The sequence below is a fragment of the Leptodactylus fuscus genome, chromosome 8, assembly GCF_031893055.1.
Source record: "Leptodactylus fuscus isolate aLepFus1 chromosome 8, aLepFus1.hap2, whole genome shotgun sequence".
NCBI classification, from domain to species: domain Eukaryota; kingdom Metazoa; phylum Chordata; class Amphibia; order Anura; family Leptodactylidae; genus Leptodactylus; species Leptodactylus fuscus.
The window spans coordinates 40,176,583-40,195,840 of NC_134272.1; positions in this window are offsets into that span (position 1 = coordinate 40,176,583).

Consider the following 19,258-nt stretch of genomic DNA (forward strand, 5'->3'; position numbering starts at 1 on the left):
TTCTACCAATAGGTGTCACTGTAATACTATATTGCACTTGCACATAACTTGTTATCATTGTAAGGCCTTTGTTTTCTTGTCAGTACTTTATTTATACCACTAAGTATATACATTTTTTCAGAGATATTGCAGAATATAATTGCCTTTGTGGTAATTAATTATTCTTTTTACCCATTATTTAACACGTATTGTTTATATTATTGGCCAAATAAAAATTCTAGATTTTTGATTATTGTGCTGATGCTGAGTCGTGTGTTCAAAATTAGGCTGGGTTCACATCTGTGTTGGAATCTCTATTTGGAGACTCCATTGCCGGTGTTCATATGCAGCCTCTTCCGGTTTTTCTGCACAGACACAAAGTCAGACATGCAAGACTTTGTGTCCGTGCAAAAAAAAAAAAACTGTTTCACCACAAAGACGCTGCATAGGGACATCGGCGGTTTGCTTTAAAAACCCTTTCAAGTGAAAGGGTTTTTAAACCATCACCTATGCAGTTTTTCCAGGCATTTAGGTGAAAACTGAAAGGGCAGACAGTGGCGCAAGTGTGAACGCCACATTAGTATGAGTTAGTGTCTATTTTTATACTGTCCTTTTTTTGCTTTATTTTTTTGTTTCTGCTTTCTGAGCATGCGCAGAAAAAAAAATGGACAGTATAATGGACACCTCTGTTACTCATAGACTTTAATGTTGAAAAAATAGTGGATACTTGACGTCTGCCATGAAACCTTTTTTTTTGGGGGGGGGGGGGTAACACACAAAAGTCCTGCATGTGGTATTTTTTTCTGCGATAAAAACTGACATGTGATGGATTGGATGTGTATAAAAGACACTAACGGACACAAGATGAAATCCCATTGAAATGAATGGACTGCTCAGCTAGCGTCTGTTGCTAATTAGAGATGAGCGAGTACTGTTCGGATCAGCCGATCCGAACAGCACGCACGCATTGAAATGAATGGAAGCACCTGGTACTTCCGCTTTGATGCCGGCCGGCAGCTTAACCCCCCGTGTGCCAGCTACATCCATTCATTTCAATGCGTGCGTGCTGTTCGGATCGGCTGATCCGAACAGTACTCGCTCATCTCTATTGCTAATATCTTGTAACGGACATTAGCAATGGACACTACTGATGGTCACAAGTGGTAGTGTGAACAACCCCTAAATGATGTTTCAGCTCCACTGAGCCTTTGTCAAGTAAAGTACATGTGCAACTAGGCTAGTATATATATCTATATACAGTATATATAGATATACACACTATATATATATATATATATATATATATATATACAAACTAGCCTATACTCCTATGAGTATACAGTTGTAATTTACAACCAATCAAGTAAAAAAAAAAAAAGTGATATAATCAATAGAAAACATCATGTTGTTCTAATGCCTAAAAATATAAACTGTCAGTGCATTTAATTCATAGTCTATATAGATTAAAAGTGAATATGCATAATATTAAATAGTAAAACAAAACCAGTACCAATAATCCAATTAATGTACAGCACATGTAACAAATCAGTAGATCTAGTTAATTACTCAAACCTCCGAGCAGACCTGTAACTCCCTGGATCATAGGCACGCTAAAACAGTATGTGCTGTTGCTAGGCTGGGCAATCCTGGAAGTATAGACTCGCACATGTGCAGTAGAGCTGGAAGTCAGCTACCGCCATCTTGGAGAAGGGAACTCATCATACTGAGCATGCCCAAGAGGTGTAGGGCCATTAGGGCTGCACATTATGTGACTTGGAGTAGAAGAAACTCCATATAACTTAGGGGAAGTTGCCCCAATCATGAAGAAATACTTAAAAAACTATATATATATAGCTTCTATTACTTAAAACACCAAAACTTATATATGCCATTTAGGATAATAAGTCCAAAGTTTTCACAGCTAAAAAAAATGATGTTTAAAAATTTGAGGCTAAGGCTAGGTTCACACCTGTGCCCGGTCTCTACCTGGGGATTCCGTTTCCCATTCCACTTTATTACAACAACTAAAGTCAAAAATGCACAATTGCTCGCCACACTGCATACAATCCAAAAAGGAGCAAATGGAATAGTGTCACTGATAAAACATAACCTTTAATAAACCGGTTAAAATAGATAGATACATAAATACATAAAAAATACCCACATAAGACAAACAAAAAGTCCAACTCAATCACCACATATCTGGACACGGCGGTCCCAAAAGGAAATTAAACCAATTGTGGACTCACCTACTAGTAGTGGATGACTTGGGACTTCTAAAGAACAATCCAGGGAAGATGTCTCCGTCCTGATAGAAGTGTATGAGACAGTAAAGAAGAATGTCCCTAGACTATAAGACAGGAAGGGAGCTGTACACCCCTATGCCTAACACGGGGTCACCTCCCTAAATGGCCAGTGCCCCGTCTGGAACCTTGCCCTAGTATTGGGGTGTCCCTATACAGGCCCTCCTGGACAGAATATATACATATGAAAAGTTGCGCTGAAAAGAGTTAAATACAACTCAAAATGACATACCCGACATGCATGTTTCGTGGTGCATAAATGACAATAACACACACACTCATCAGGGGTAATTAACAAAGTTGCCAGTAAGCAGTACTCATGAACATATGGGCATATATATACATTCACCCATAGGGGGAACAGACAGTCACTCAGACAAGTGACACAGTCACATTCCATTCCACTTTATAAATGAGGAGAGAAAAGTCCTGCTAGCAGCGTTTTTCTGTCCGCATTTTCAGTTCCTTTCGGATGGAAACCCGGTGGACCCCATTATAGTCTGTGGAGTTTGTGGGTTTCTGAATGTACCCCAAGCGGACACCCCAATGGAAACCCTAATGCAGGTGTGAACTTAGCATAATTCATACCTCAGTTTATGATGTAAGCCATCTAGAGGCTATTTAAGGTACAACACCCTATACCAGGTTTAGATGCCACATCCACTATCAAAACTATGACAAGTTGAATGAAATCCTGGATAGCGCATCAAGATTGTGATGCTAAACAATACCACTAGTTTAGAAGTTACCATCTGACGCCTCAGCTTCTAGGTTTCTAATCCTACTACTCTTATTACATTTCCTTGGTGTATAAGAGCTTGTCTATCCTGTGCCCAGGCTTTATAATATAATAATAATAATAATAATAATAATAATAATAATAATAATAATGCTTTAGTTTTATTTTTCTCAATTAATTTACGTGGGTAAACCCTCTCTTTGAATTTATATGTCAATGTTATCCATGTTTTTTTTCATGTCCTTGTCATCACTAACAATCCTCTTCATTCACAGAAACTGACTATATGGAAGTGAATTCACCATAGCCAATAAGGGTGTTAAAAAAACCCAGCTCCCTAGGATTGATTTGTAATCTGTAGGCTTAGCATACAAATCCGTCCCAAGTCTACAGTATTTCCTTCCAGTGTAACCAAAACATCCAGAAATTGTATGGATGTCGTTGAATGTACTAATGTGAATTTTATATCATGGTCTATGATATTAACTGCTAACTATCGACCTGTTTCTAACCTCCCCTTCATCTCTAAACTCTTGGAACGCCTGGTCTATTTTCGTTTAATCCGCTATCTCTCTGCTAACTCTCTGCTGGACCCCTTACAATCTGGTTTCCGCGCTCTGCACTCTACTGAAACGGCTCTCACAAAAGTCTCCAATGATCTCCTAATGGCTAAATCCAATGGTGACTTCTCTCTTCTTATTCTTCTGGACCTCTCTGCAGCTTTTGACACTGTTGACCATCAACTCCTCCTCACTATGCTCCGCTCAGTTGGCCTCAATGACACTGCGCTCTCCTGGTTCTCCTCTTATCTCTCAGACCGCACTTTCAGTGTATCATTTGCGGGCTCTGTTTCCTCCCCTCTTTCCCTTGCTGTTGGGGTTCCTCAGGGCTCGGTCCTAGGCCCCCTGCTCTTTTCTCTCTACACAGCCCCCATTGGACAAACCATTGTCAGATTTGACTTCAGGTACCATCTTTATGCTGATGACACCCAATTATACACATCTTCCCGTGACGTCACCCTGCACTCATACAGAACACCAGCAACTGTCTCTCTGCTGACTCAAATATCATGTCCTCGCTCTATCTGAAACGAAATCTCTCCAAGACTGAACTACTACTGTTTCCACCATCTAATAGATCTGTCCCTGATATATCCATTGTAGTCTCAGGCCTTACTATAACTCCTAGGCAGCAGGCCCGCTGCCTCGGGGTCATGTTTGACGCAGACCTTTCCTTCACCCCTCATGTTGAATCACTCGCACGTTCATGTCACCTCCACCTCAAAAACATCTCCAGAATACGCCCTTTCCTTACCAGAGATACACTAAAGACACTTATTGTCTCTCTGATTCATTCTCGCCTTGACTACTGTAACTCCTTACTAATCGGTCTTCCCCTCACTAAACTCTCCCCTCTACAATCTATTCTGAATGCAGCGGCCAGGCTCATCTATCAGTCTAGACGCTATAGCGATGCCTCTGGTCTGTGCCAGTCGTTACATTGGCTGCCTATTCATTATAGAATAAAATATAAAGTTATCACGCTCATCCACAAGGCTCTTCATAATGCCGCACCTCCCTACATCTCCTCCCTCATCTCTGTCTACCAACCAACCCGTGCTCTCCGTTCACTCAATGACCTAATACTTACATCCTCTATTATCAGAACCTCCCACGCTCGTATACAAGACTTCTCCCGAGCTGCACCACTTCTCTGGAATGCTCTACCCCGGACAATCAGATTAACTCCCAATTTCTACAGTTTCAAATGCAAACTAAAGACACATCTTTTCAGACAAGCCTATCACAATTTCTAATGTAAACCCTTAACCCTCCTCTGTCCCCGCTCCCACATTTCCCCACATGATATGATGTCATCTCATGCTAACTTTATAGGTCCAAGCTCCATCCACATGTTAAAGGACACGACTGTCGACGGCTCATAAAGTTTTATGTTTATGTAATGACAGTCACCTCTATTACAAAAGTGTCTGACCTCTGTATAAGCAATGCCACCCCTGCTACCTCTTGTGTTACCCCCTCTACCACATACAGTAGATTGTAAGCTCTTGCGAGCAGGGCCCGCAGTCCCATTGTGTGAAAAGACTTTCTTTGCAATGTATCTTTCTGTCTGTATTTGAACCCTACAAATTGTACAGCACTGCGAAATATGTTGGCTCTATATAAATAAAATTTATTATTATATTAAGGAAATCATGAAATTCCATTTATTCCTCAACTGACCCTTACCATAGGAGGAAGATGACATCTATGTATCTCCACCACCTTGCTACATGGGAGAAGTGAGGAGACACAAACAAAATCCTCCTCCAAGACCGTCATGGATATGTTAGTGTAGGTTGGCATCATGTTAGAGTAGGTAGCACCCATTGCGGTATCCCGTCTTTGTATAAAAAAAGTCACCAAATAAAAAATAATTATTAAAACCAATCTTAATAGCTCTAACAAAAAAGACCATAGTGGTGCTGTATAGTTTGAACCCTGTAATTTCCTACTCATAGATTCCAAGCTTCTATTATCATCTATTAAAGTGTTGTCAGGGTCTGAGGTTACTAGGTGGGGTGGCATAGACACACAAGTCCAACTTTTTAGTTCAAAACAGGTAGAGTTTTATTTTGACTCCACAAGAAACAGTGCAGCAAAATCCAGAGGAAAAAAAAAAAGAAGCAAAAAACATAATAAATACCTGCCCAGCTAGGCTCTGACTAAACACATACTGTACATAGGTTACCTCACTTATAATAGTAGTTTCAAACAGCAAACATCGAATGGTACCAGCCACAGCTCCCTCAGTGTGACCTTCTAGCTGGTCCTGCAGCCCAGCTCTGTCCAAAGTCTTGCTGCGGTAGCTGATCTTTTAAACCTCCCTGATGAGGGCAATCCACAACATTTACCCGCTGCAGAAACATCCACAATGTGTGGACTGGAGAGGGTGTGGAATGACAGGTCCCACTGCCAAACCTACTCGTCTTTCCCAGAAAAAATCCAGCCCAGTACTGAGCACTTAAACTGCTCAGGAGACATAAGCTGTCTGCTTGAGAACAAGTCATACCTGGACTTTCTCTCATCTTGCCCACCTAAGTAGTCTGGGCGCGATGTACAACCCCCTCCATTACTTTGCCGGCCATTGGCTTACATATCCCCCCTCTCCTCCAGACCGGAGGGCTGGGCACTTGTGGCCAACATACAATGGACTCTTCACAGGGCATCAGCATTTCCCAGCAATCTCCCTGGTCTGTATTCCACACTGAAAGAAAAATTCTGTAAGGACAGGATCCATCGGGTAACCCTAGCATTTTTGTCCTTATTCATCTTCATCCATGTAAGGGGAGCATGGTCAGTGACCAATTTAAACTCGGATCATCCAGTGCCCACTTAACAGCCAAACATTCCCTCTCTACAACAGCATAGTTTTTCTCTGCATTAGACAGCTTCCTGCTCAGGTACATCACTGGATGCTCCTCACTATTTACCACCTGGGACAGCACTGCTCCTAGACCTGCATCTGAGGCATCTGTCTGCACCAAGAACTCTTTTCTAAAGTCAGAGGCTATCAGCACTGGCTGCTGGCAAAGAGCTAACTTTAGCTTCTGGAATGCCTCCTCTGCCTCTGGTGTCCAGTGTATCATCACTGTCTTCCCTCCCTTTTTCAGGTCAAAGGAAAATGTTTGTTTTTGTACCGTGTTAGCCAGTGGTTATGAAATATTTTTAAAAAAACAAAAAAAAAACAAACTTGCAAGTCTTCAGTAGGCGATACCTTTTTAATGGCTAACTCATAATGATGACAGACTATAACATTTCGAAGTTTCCTGGCTTCTTCGAAGCTTCAAAACTTTATATTCTGTCATCATTATAAGTTAGCCATTAAAAAAGGTATCATCTACTGAAGACTTGCAAGTGTTTTTTTTTTTTTTTTTTTTTTTCAGGTCAGTGAGAGGAGCTGCAATAGAGGCAAAGTTTGGCACAAATGTCCATTAGTAACCAGCAATGCCAAGAAATGCCGTGACTTGCTTCTTGGTCAGTGGCCAATTTTGTATTGCCTCCACCTTATTGATTTGGGGCTTTATTACCCCTTTGCCAATGACATAGCCCAGGTACTTAGCTTCCTCTAGCCCTAAAGCACATTTCTCAGGGTTCATAGTAAGGCCTGCCTCACTTATGGAGTCTAGTACTGCCTGCACCTTACAGAGATTACTTCCCCTGTCTGGGCTATGAATGACCACATCGTTCAGGTAAGCTGCTACGTAGGCACGATGTGGCCACAAGATCTGGTCCATCAACCTCTGAAAGGTAGCAGGAGCTCCATGCAGCCCAAATGGCATAACCGTTTACTGGAACAGCCCTTTGGGAACAACAAAGGCAGTTTTCTCCTTGGCTTCTTTAGACAAAGGTATTTGCCAGTAAACTTTTGTAAGATCCAGTGTAGTTATGTACCTGGCATTACCCAACTTTTCAATAAGCTCATCAACCCTGGGCATGGGATAAGCATCAAATTTTGAAATTTCATTCAGTTTTCTAAAATCATTACAGAACCTCCAAGTACCATTGGGCTTTGGTATCAAGACAATTGGGTTAGACCACTCACTTTTAGACACCTCAATCATACCTAACTCCAGCATACGTTTAACCTCAGCTGACACTACCTCCCTACATGCCTCTGGTATTCTGTAGGGTTTGAGTTGTACTTTCCGCTCAGGTTCTGTCTCTACATGGTGCTCTATTAGGTGTGTATGCCCTGGTAGATCGGAGAACTTGCGTCTATTCTTCTGCAGGAACTCTCTTGCCTTCTGTTGCTGGGGCACTGAGAGGGTCTCATTAACACAGACTGGAGGGATTGGTGGCAACGAATCACCCACCTCTGTATTTGAGGCCACCAAGGTTTCCCTTTGGTTCCAGGGCTTAATCAAATTCACAAGGTAAATTTGAAAAGGCTTCCTTTTCCCTGGTTGGTGAACCTTATAGTTGACTGGCCCTACTTTTTCCACAATTTCATATGGGCCTTGCCATTTCGCCAAGAACTTACTCTCCACAGTCGGCACCAAAATAAGGACTCTTTTCCCTGGATTAAATTCATGGATTCTGGCAGAACGATTGTAAATTCTGCTTTGGGCCTCTTGTGCTCTTTGCAGATGCTGTTTTACAATTGGCATGACTGATGAGATGCGATCCTGCATTTGAGCTACATGCTCTATGACACTACGGTATGGGGAAGCCTCAGTTTCCCAGGTTTCTTTGGCTATATCAAGTAAGCCCCTGAAGTGTCTACCATAGACTAATTCAAAAGGGGAGAAACCGGTAGATGCTTGTGGAACCTCTCTAATAGAGAACAGTATGGCAACAGGCAATCCCAGTCACGACCATCTTTTTAAGCATATGTTTGAGAGTCTTATTAAAGCGCTCCACTTACTCCATCTGTCTGGGGGTGATACACAGAGGTCCGTATGTGGGTAATTTTGAACAGTTTACATAGCTCCTTGATGACCTTTGACATGAACGGGGTACCTTGGTCGGTCAGTATCTCTTTAGGTATGCCTGTTCTTGAAAACATGTAAAACAACTCACGGGCAATACTCTTTGATGTCGTATTACGCAAGGGAACCGCCTCAGGATAGCAAATAGCGTAATCTAAGACAACCAGAATATATTGGTGACCTCTAGCTGACTTGACTATTGGACCGACCAAGTCCATACCAATCCTTTCAAAAGGCACTTCAATGATGGGCAGGGTAACCAAGGGACTACAGAAATGTGGGGCTGGGGCATGTATCTGACATGTAGGACAGGAGGCACAGTAATCCTTCACTTCCCTGTACATGCTGGGCCAATAAAATCTTTGGAGAATCCTCTCCTTGTGTTTTCTCTGCCGCTAGGTGTCCCCCAAGCACATGATTATGGGCCATATCAAGAACAACATGGTGGTAAGGCTTCGGTACGAGAAGCTGCTCTACCATTTCCCCATTACTTTTTGCAACTTGATACAACAGGTCATTATTCATAGCAAAATGCGGAAATTGGTGGTCAGCATCAGGTTCCTGAGGCACATTGTTAATAACTGTCACATTATCCCGAGCATTAGCAAGAGTGGGATCTCTCAACTGTGCAGTACTAAAATTATCCCGCGAGACCTCTAACTCAGGTATATTGGGCTTAGGAGCTGGGGGAAGAGGATTCATCTTCCTCTCCAGCTAGGACCTGTAACGCAAAGGTGTCATCTTCCTCATACACTTTAGGAGTAGGCGGGGTTTCCACATTTGTCTTTGTGGTTTTACCTTTTCCCCACAAATCCCAGAACAAACGGAAATCACGCCCCAAAATCATATTCTGCATAAGGTTTTTTACAACACCCACTTCATAATAAACAGATCCTACTACAGTCTCTATTCTGACACTGGAAATGGGCTAGTCCTTGACATCCCCATGGATGCAACAAACACTCATACGTTTGTCCAGAATAAAGTCCCCAGCTATCAAGCTGGCATGCAACAGAGTGACCAGGCTACCAGAGTCCAACAATGCCTGGATAGAATGGCCACTCACCACAACATTGCAGACCTGCGGCTCAGTCTCTAGTCCTGGTGCTGCAGCACAGGCAGGAACTGCAAACAAGGACTGACGCTTACCAGTGTCACAGTTCATTGGCTCAGAGGGAAATGGTCACTGAGCGGCAACATGTCCCCGCTCATGGCATCTCCAACATTGTACCAGCCTTGGTTTCTCTAGTAGAGAGTCCCTTTTTGGGCTGTTGGATGGCCTGGGAGACACTTCTAGAGCTCTATTCACTCCTCCCTTAAATACCAAAACATTCTTATCGGGAGGTGCCCTCCACCGGGTGTTCCTGGAGGATGGTCGCACTGTAGGGTCACCGTGGAGTTCTGCCTCAGTCGCCAGGTACTTCTCCAGAAGGCTGACGAGTTGGTTGGCATCTTTGGGGTTTCCATGTCCAACCCAGCGCTGCAATGCAGGAGGGAGAGCTCTGGTGAACTGGTCTAGGACCAACTTATCCACCATCTTTGCTGGGGTACAGATGTCTGGTTCCAGCCACTTTCTAACCAGGTGAATCAGGTTGTAGATCTGGGATCTGGCAGGCTTGTCCATATTGTAGCTCCAGGTAAGCACCCACTGGGCACGGACAGCAGTGGTTACCCCCAGCCGAGCAAGGATTTCCACTTTTAACTTGGCATAGTCCTGGACATCCTGCTGGCTGAGGTCATAATAGACCAAATAAAAAATTTCTCCAGCAAGAAGTGGACGTGTCGTTACCCCTAGCAACCGCTGTATGCCCGCATCCTCCACCAATTGTCAGGGTCTGAGGTTGCTAGGTGGGGTGGCATAGACACACAAGTCCAACTTTTTAGTCCAGGTAGAGTTATATTTTGACTCCATAAGAAACAGTGCAGCAAAATCCAAAGGGAAAAAAAACAAAAAAAAACAATACAAAATAAATACCTGCCCGGCTAGGCTCTGACTAAACACATACATAGCTTACCTCAACTATAATAGTAGTTTCAAACAGCAAACATTAAAGAGGACCTTTCACCATATCCGGGCACATGCAGTTCTATATACTGCCAGAAAGCTGACAGTGCGCTGAATTCAGCGCACTGTCGGCTTTCCCGATCTGTGCCCGGTGTGAAGAGCTTACGGCCCGGTACCGTAGCTCTTCTATGGTCAGAAGGGCGTTTCTGACCATTAGCCAGAGACGTCCTTCTGCCTCGCGGCGCCAATCGCGCTGTGCTGTGGAGCCGGGAGGAACGCCCCCTCCCTCTGCTCACACAGCTTGTCCGTAGACCAGCATTATCAGGAGAGGGAGGGGGCGTTCCTCCCGGCTCCACAGCACAGCGTGATTGGTGCCGCGAGGCAGAAGGACGTCTCTGGCTAATGGTCAGAAACGCCCTTCTGACTGTAAAGCGCTACGGTACTGGGACCGATAGCGCTTTACACCGGGCACGGATCGGGAAAGCCGACAGTGCGCTGAATTCAGCGCACTGTCAGCTTTCTGGCAGGATATAGAACTGCATGTGCCCGGATATGGTGAAAGGTCCTCTTTAAATGGTACCAGCCACAGCTCCCTCAGTGTGACCTTCCAGCTGGTCCTGCAGCCCAGCTCTGTCCAAAGTCTTGCTGGGGTAGCTGATCTTTTAAACCTCCCTGATGAGGGCAATCCACAACAGCTGACTTGCTGCAGAAACATTCTCAATGTGTGGACTGGAGAGGGTGTGGAATGACAGGTCCCACTGCCAAACCTACCCGTCATTCCCAAAAAATCCAGCCCAGTACTGAGCACTTAACAAACTGCTCAGGAGACATAAGCTGTCTGCTGAGAACAAGTCATACCTGGACTTTGTCTCATCTTGCCCAACTAAGTAGTCTGGGCGCGATGTACACCCCCTCCATTACTTTGCCGGCCATTGGATTACAGTGTGTAATGACACCGCATCAAATGATGCCAATATAATAGAGCCACTGAGGTCCAATTATTTCAAGCCATCTCAGAAAATCTGAAGTATCCTGAATATAAGATTACCCTGTAAGTGCTTTATCCAGTTCTACTGGTACAAGGAGGGGAGACATAAAACTTGGGGCAGAGATGGAGGGGGAAGATGAAACTGAGGGCAGCGATGGAAGGGGGAGATGAAACTGGGGGCAGATGAAGAGGGGGATATGAAACTAGGAAAGATGGAGGGGGGACATAAAACTGGGGCAGATGAAGGGAGGACATGAAACTGGGGGAGAGATGGAGGGGGGAGATGAAACTGGGGCAGAGATGGTGGGGGAACATGACACTGGGGCAGAGATGAAGGGGGAACATGAAACTAGGGGCAGATGAAGGAGGGATATGAAACTGGGGAAGAGATGGAGGGGGGACATATACTGTAATTTGCAGGTGCCTGTAGGAGGATGATACTGTGTGGGGGCACATGAAAAATGAATGAGAATGGGCGGAGTCAATGCAAAAGTGGGCAGAGCTAAATTTGCTGCGGCACACATTTTGTCCCTATTTTTGTTCTTCAAAAGTTGGGAGGTATGCAGTTGAGGATTCGTTGCTGTATGTCAGTCTAGCCATTACTCTAGTTTCTTTGGTCATTTTGCAATTAACTTTGTAGATTTTAATTGACATTCTTCCTGGCCAATGAAGTCAAGGGCGTATTCCTTTATATACTTTTCCAGCCCACTCCCTAATGCTTGCTATTGCCTTTCTGTGCGTGCTCTACCGTGTTTCCTGCTAATATTTATATTTCTGACCCTTGGCTTTTTTTTTTTTTTTTTTTTGCGACTACTCTCTTGGATTCTGATTCTTTACTTCACTGCTCGACTGATTCTGACCCCCTTGGCTAGCCTGATCATCCGTTTGTTCTTGTTTGTCTTGTCTACGTTCTCACTTGCATCATAGGAAGTAAAGAACATTTGCTCAGTTGTCCTCTACTGCCTAGGGCAGTTGAAACAAATAGGCAGAGATTGGGGCTGGGTTCTGTATTAGGGCCCGTTCACACGGGCACAGACGGGGCGGATTATGGCGCGGAATCCATGTCATAATTTTCCCCCTGACAATGGTGGTCTATGGAGACCGCTAGCTTTCGAAGCGAGCTGCCCTTTCTTCAGGCGGATTCCACGGCTCGTTGAGCCTTGGCGTCTGCCTGGCGGCAGCAACCTCCGGGGTCGGCCCATTAATTTAAGCCTACTTTGGAGGGGGAAGCCGTGACAGTCGTGGCAGGCGGATTTTGGCCAGAGAGTGACGCAGCTCCCCACGTAACTCTCTGTGCCAAAATCTGCCCTTCCGCCACCCGTGTGAGCGGGGCTTTAGAACTCACTGTCTTTATCATTCCCCTTTCCTACAGGCTCCAGCATTACTGGGGAATCGCTCATCTAGTAATTCCCTAACACAATGTTTAAGTTTAATGGAAAGGAGGAATTAGGCGGTGACAAGATGAACTAGGCGGTGGTGATAGGGTACGAATACTGAAAAAAAAGAGAATTCGAGAGGATCGTCAAATTAAAGGGGCTCTATCAGCAAAATCATGCTAATAGAGCCCCACATATGCGTGAATAGCCTTTAAAAAGGCTATTCAGGCACCGTAAATGTTATATTAACCCCCACTCCCGTTTTTAAATAAAAGGATAAAAACATATATGCAAAACTTACCTGAACGTGCACCCTGGGCGGGGATAAACGATGCGACATCAGCTTTGGGCACGCCTGCCTCTTCTGTCTTCTTGGAGTAATGCCCTCTGGTTCCGTGTCTTCCGGCTTCTTCTCTTCAAATCCCGCGCCTGCGTAGTAGCGCTTCCCTCCGAAGCGCTACTGCGCAGGCTCACTCGTGAACTGCCATTAAGTAAAATGGCGAGGGATTTGAAGAGGCGCAGGATTTGAAGAGAAGAAGCTGGAAGACACGGAACCAGAGGGCGTTACTCCAAGAAGACAGAAGAGGCAGGCGTGCCCGAAGCTGACGTCGCATCGTTTATCCCGGCCCAGGGTGTACGTTCAGGTAAGTTTTGCATATATGTTTTTATCCTTTTATTTAAAAACGGGACCGGGGGTTAATATAACATTTACGGTGCCTGAATAGCCTTTTTAAAGGCTATTCACGCATATGTGGGGCTCTATTAGCAGAATTTTGCTGATAGAGCCCCTTTAAATATCCTGAGACCACATGGTCTAAATGTGTACTTTAAATTAATGCATAGGAAGTTTCTTTCCCTGGGTCTCCATTCTTGTGATTTTCGAGTTCGCTTCTTACTTAGTGCAGGTTTGGTGCATTACATGATTAAGATTATGTATATATATTTTTTTATATAAATGTTTTTTATAATTATTCTCTGATAATATTACTTTTTCTTTCTAGATAAGAACATGAATTGTGTCTATATTCTCGTAATATTCGTGTATATATGTATATGTTCTGTACGTGTATTTATTTAATTTTAGTTCCAATAAAACTGCTGCATGACTGATTTACCTGGGGTTAGATTGAGCTATATCCTTTGTGCCTGCGTATATGATGTATTGTTATGTCTCAAAACGGTAATTTCTAGACTAGTGGTGTTGTTTAGCATCACAGCATTGAGGCGCTGTTCTGGTTCCAATCAACTGTCATAGTTTTGATAGTGGATGTGGCATCTGAGCCTGGTATAGGGTGTTGTACCGCTAATGACCTCTAGATGGCTTCCCTCATAAGCTCAGGCATGAATTAGTCTCATATTTTTAAACATCACTTTTTTAGCTGTGGAGACTTTGGACTTATTATCCTAAATGGCACAGATAAGTTATGGTGTTTTGCCAAGTAATAGAAGCTATATATACAGTTCTTTTAAGTATTTTTTTATGATTGGGGCATCTTCCCCAAAGTAATATGGAGTTTTTCCTACTCAGAGTCACATAATGTTCAGCTCTAATGGCCCTATACCTCTTGGGCATGCTCAGTATGATGAGTTCCCTTCTCCAAGATGGCGTCGGTTGACTTCCACCTCTACTGCACATGTGCGAGTCTATACTTCCAGGATTACCCGGTCTAGCGGCTGCACGTAGTGTTTTTAGAGTGCCTATCATCCAGGGAGATACAGGACTGCTCGGAGGTGTGAGTAATTAACTAGATCTATTGGTTTGTTGCACATGCTGTACATTAATTGGATTATTGGTACTGGTTTCACTTCTGATCTATATGAACTGACACTTTATATTGTTAGACATGAACACAAAATTATGTTTTTTATTGATTATATCACTTTTTTTTTTCTTCATTGGATGTAAATTGCAATTGTATACTAAGGGCTCGTTCACATCTGCGTTGTCCTCTCCATAATGCAGGTTTCCGTTTCCTGCATAAAACAGAGCAGGAGACGGAAACCTGCAGGAGTCTTTCTCACCCATTCATTTTATGCTCTCCGCCGCGAAACCGGGTTTTTTAATCCGGACACAGAGTCGGACATGCAGTACTCTGTGTCTGGATTAAAAAATCCGGTTTTGCGGCGGAGAGCATAAAACGCTCACCGCAGCTCACGGCCGGACCCAGTCTGTGCTTTCCGTCTTCTGGCATGCAGAAGACGGAAAGCACAGAACGGAGAGTAGAACGCAGGTGTGAACCTAACGTCACTATTAGAGATGAGCGAACACTGTTCAGGTCGTTCGAGGTATTCGATTCCAATCGTATACCATGAGGCAAACTCACTAAAATTCGTATCCCCTCCCACCTTCCCTGGCACTTTTTTTGCACCAATAACTGCGCAGGGGAGGTGGGACAGGAACTACGACAACGGAGGCATAGAAAAAAAATTGGAAAAAGTAATTGGCTGGCTAAATCAGGTGACCTCCAATTCATACGAATGGTGGATTTAACATTTGGTTAATTTGAGACTGTGAACTAGACAGGGATACATGTACAGGCAGGGTTAGCTAAGGATTACCTTTATTTAGGTGGGAATGTCACTCACCCAGCTCTTTGGGGCTCTATCTGGTCAGGATCCCTGTTAGCTTGCGATATGCGGGAGCTGACTTTTTCCCTTAGGAATGCATTGACCAGCATTGATTGGCTGAATGCCACACAGAGTATAGCATTCGACCAATCAACGCTGGTTCTGCTGGAGGCTCGTCTGTGAGGAGGCGGAGTCTAATTTCGGACCAGAATGGAGAATGCTGTGGACCGATCTTAGACTCCGCCTCCTCCGGCAGAACCAGCATTGATCGGTCGAATGCTGTACTCTGTATGGCATTCGGCCAATCAACGCGCGTCAATGCATTCCTATGCCGAGGTGTAGCAGTGCTGGCCGTGCGCTCAGCTCGCCTACACTGGAGATGTAGCCGAGCTGAGTGCACGGCCAGCACTGCTACACCAGAGATGTGAACCCTGCTGCACACTCAGCTCTGTTTATATTTTTGGATTTAGTGTTTGACTTTGTTGTGACAGAGCTGTTATTCTTTCCCCCCCCCCCCGTCTTTCCTGATTACCCACCTGTTATTCCTTGTTTCCCCGACCCACTCCTCCTTTCCCTGGTTTTCCCCTCATGCACTGCTTCTGTTAATACCTTGTTGGATTTGCTTTTTATTAAAATTCTTAATGAAAAAAACAAGAAACAAAAAAAACAAAATATTATGATCATCAATGGTGAAGTGACTCATTCAGTCGCCAAGCAGGTCGTGGGATGGTAAACAACTGAATCACTACATCAATAATAACCAGGTTGTGGTCAGACCAGGCACAAGGGACATGGCAGGCATAAGTGAGATCAGAAAGTAAAGAGGGCGAGAGGTAAATTCTATCAATTCTAGTGTAGTGATTATGGACTAAGGAGAAGTAAAGACTTCTGTTTATGTCACAACTAGGGTTGAACGATCGAGATCGGAAAAGATCGGATTCCGATCGGTGATCGAGAAAATTTCACGATTGCAATCAGAATTCCGATCCCGATCTTTTTGGGCGGGATCGAGATTAGGGCTTATTTCATTACTTCGCTTAACTTACCTGCTCAGAAGTGCTGCCCTCTGCTGGTCCGGTCCTCTGTCCTTCATGTGGCTTCAGAACGCCCTGTGCCCCGCCCCCACTTCCGCCTCCCTAGACTAGTATTATAGAGAAGGTGGGGTTTAGGAGAGTGTGGGCGGGTACTGGGAGGGGAGACGTGAGTGCATCACTCATGTCTCCCCCTCCACACTCTCCAGCCGCACCAAGCCCCACCTACTCCCTGCATCTTTACAATACTAGTCTAGGGAGGCGGGGGGAAGGGGGGCAGGTCACTCTGAAGACATGTGAAGGACAGAGGATCGGACCGCATGAAGAAGAACTGGGAGCTGCAGCTGTGCAGGTAAGCGGACACCAGTGGGAGGGGGTTAATCACTACATAGCGTGGGGTCCAAAAATTGATTTAATTTTTGGACTACATGCTATGTAGTGAATAGGATCGTTTTTAAAATCCGATCTCCGATTATTTAAAAAAATCCCATTGACTTGCATCGGGATCGGGTTCGAATGGAAAATGATCGGAAATCGGATTTTAAAAACGATCCTGAAATTTCAAGATCGGCTCAACCCTAGTCACAACTACTATGTGAGGTCACCAAGGAATGCACTACAAAGGTTGAGGGGGCCCTGGGGCAACACTGTAAGTGGTGGGAACCATAGGGGACAATATTAGAAAAGGTAGGGGCCACTTGCAACAGCATTATAAAGGGTGATGGCTACTATGGATGGAATTATATATACTATAGGGAGTACATTGGAGAGAACATTGCATATACTGTGAGTGGACACGGGAGAGCAATATATATATATATATATATATATATATATATATATACAGTATATATACTGTGGGGGGCACTGAGAAGTATATTACATACTTGCCACTTGGGAGAACATTATACCTATGGACGTAGGGGGCAGTATGGCTACTATTACACTTTGACGGTGCCACTAGGGAGAACATTATACTGTGGAGGACCCTGGGGAGAGGATTATACTGTGTGAGAAGAACCACTGGATAAAGCATTACAATGTGTGTGGGGCCACTGGGGAAAGCATTATACTGGATAGGGGAACATTGGGGAGTATTACACGGTTTGGCTACTAAAAATTTGTTTTGGCTCCTAAATTTTTCAGTTTAATAGATAATGGCATCTACTAAGGGGTATTGAAAAAACATGAATTGTAGTTGCAATGACAAGTTAAAGGGGTTGTCCAATCACAAGGATCCTATCTATACTGCTTGTTAATGTGGATGTAAGACTTTTCCTAAATACACTGCTTCAGCAAAACTGCTTTGTTTGTCCACTGTCTTACTTTATTCAATTCATTGTTGACACAGCCCTTGACTTATCTGCTCAAAAGTCAAGTGATGTATCTGCCTGCTCTCAGGGAGGAGGGGCTAAGTGCAGGGAGCAAGCCTGTGTATCTAGCAATTCCTGTGTCTATACTGCTCTCAGATAGGGGTGAAGAGCTGCTTTCATTTCTGAACGTCTTCTGTTCTCCCAGTTATCAGGCTAGCTAATTCAATTGTGTTCATTATGGCAGAGACAGGCAGTCTCTGTATGTAACACAGAATGGAGTTGCTCCTGCCTGTACTTCATAGTCCAATATTGTGCATATAGTGTTTAAGGACCTTTGATGACATCACAGGCCCTTCAGCCGCACCATAGGATCACGCTATGCGGTGGGCTGAGCTACACACTAATTTGGGGGTGGAGCTAAACAACAGGTTGCATGTGAAACCCTGCCCACCAAATGATGCAAGAAACCAGGAAGAAAGAAGATTTTACAGCAGTGAAGACTGGTGAGTATGCGACGTGGGAATACCCCTTTAATCATTGCCTGTTGTAATCATACGCATGACCCATAGTTGCATTTTTGTATTCTGGTGGGCATCATAAAGACTTCACTGTCATCACTCCTCCAGGGCATGGTTGATAATAAAGAGTATGTACAACATGTCGGTGCATCTAGTTAAAGCATGAGTAAACTTTTATTTATTATTTAATAAATGAATAGTGCAGGTGAAGGGAGCAAACTATGTAATACGCTTCATTCTAGAAAATTGCCTGTGTCCTTAAAGGAGTTTTCCAGGCAAAAAAAGTTGTTGTTTTTTTAAATGTCTGTTAGTGCTACTAATGAGTTAATGCACCCATATACCTATATCCATCCATGTTTTGAGTGATTTCTGGGTCTCTCTGGGGGCTGCTGGTATCTCTGCTTTTTTTTTACATGCTCAGCTTCCTTCTATGTAACATCCTCACTATAACCCTATCACCTTACTTTGCTCTCCTTCCTCACTCCTCCCTTCCTTCCTCACTTCCACCTCCTTCCTCTCTCCCCTATCTGTCTCTCTAACCCACTCTTCCCTACCTACTCAGCCCAACACCCGACCCATATTATATACTTACCCTTCCATGCTTCTTCCAGCGAGATGGCCTCTCCTCTTGAACTGTTCCCATACTCCTCCTCACCAGTGATCAAACACCTCTACTGCGCAAGTGTGGAAACGCGGTAGAGGTGAATTACAGGTGGTGGGCACAGTGTAGGAGAGTGCACACTGCACAGACAACAGGAGGAGGAGCCGTCTTGCTGGAAGTTATGGATGGTAAGTATGAGTGCAGTGGATAGGTGGAGAGTAGTAGTGATGATCCATGTCACATGATTGCCCCAGGGAAATGGGTAACTATCCATTTTTCATAATTAACGTTATTTAGAAAGTAGGAGAGGGGCGGGTGTTTAGAGTAGCGCAAGGATTTTAAGTTA